This window comes from Oncorhynchus nerka, linkage group LG3, assembly GCF_034236695.1.
Source record: "Oncorhynchus nerka isolate Pitt River linkage group LG3, Oner_Uvic_2.0, whole genome shotgun sequence".
Taxonomy (NCBI): Eukaryota; Metazoa; Chordata; class Actinopteri; order Salmoniformes; family Salmonidae; genus Oncorhynchus; species Oncorhynchus nerka.
The window spans coordinates 78,530,445-78,531,777 of record NC_088398.1 but is presented as its reverse complement, the minus strand read 5'-3'; positions in this window follow the sequence as shown (position 1 = coordinate 78,531,777).

Sequence of the window (1,333 nt, the reverse complement as noted above, 5' to 3'; positions counted from 1 at the left end):
CAGGTGTGTGAGAGGAGATGAGGACTGACAGGTGTGTGAGAGGAGACGAGGACTGACAGGTGTGGGAGAGGAGAAGAGGACTGACAGGTGTGGGAGAGGAGACGAGTACTGACAGGTGTGGGAGAGGAGAAGAGGACTGACAGGTGTGTGAGAGGAGACGAGGACTGACAGGTGTGTGAGAGGAGACGAGGACTGACAGGTGTGTGAGAGGAGACGAGGACTGACAGGTGTGGGAGAGGAGACGAGGACTGACAGGTGTGGGAGAGGAGAAGAGGACTGACAGGTGTGGGAGAGGAGACGAGTACTGACAGATGTGGGAGAGGAGAAGAGGACTGACAGGTGTGGGAGAGGAGACGAGGACTGCCAGGTGTGTGAGAGGAGACGAGGACTGACAGGTGGGGGAGAGGAGAAGAGGACTGACAGGTGTGTGAGAGGAGATGAGGACTGACAGGTGTGTGAGAGGAGACGAGGACTGACAGGTGTGTGAGAGGAGACGAGGACTGACAGGTGTGGGAGAGGAGAAGAGGACTGACAGGTGTGGGAGAGGAGACGAGTACTGACAGGTGTGGGAGAGGAGACGATTACTGACAGGTGTGTGAGAGGAGACGAGGACTGACAGGTGTGGGAGAGGAGAAGAGGACTGACAGGTGTGGGAGAGGAGAAGAGGACTGACAGGTGTGTGAGAGGAGAAGAGGACTGACAGGTGTGTGAGAGGAGACGAGGACTGACAGGTGTGTGAGAGGAGAAGAGGACTGACAGGTGTGGGAGAGGAGACGAGTACTGACAGGTGTGGGAGAGTAGACGAGGACTGACAGGTGTGTGAGAGGAGACGAGGACTGACAGGTGTGGGAGAGGAGAAGAGGACTGACAGTTGTGTGAGAGGAGAAGAGGACTGACAGGTGTGGGAGAGGAGACGAGGACTGACAGGTGTGTGAGAGGAGACGAGGACTGACAGGTGTGGGAGAGGAGACGAGGACTGACAGGTGTGTGAGAGGAGACGAGGACTGACAGGTGTGGGAGAGGAGACGAGTACTGACAGGTGTGTGAGAGGAGAAGAGGACTGACAGGTGTGTGAGTGGAGACGAGGACTGACAAGTGTGGGAGAGGAGAAGAGGACTGACAGGTGTGGGAGAGGAGACGAGGACTGACAGGTGTGTGAGAGGAGACGAGGACTGACAGGTGTGTGAGTGGAGACGAGGACTGACAGGTGTGGGAGAGGAGAAGAGGACTGACAGGTGTGGGAGAGGAGACGAGTACTGACAGGTGTGTGAGAGGAGAAGAGGGCTGACAGGTGTGTGAGTGGAGACGAGGACTGACAGGTGTGGGAGAGCAG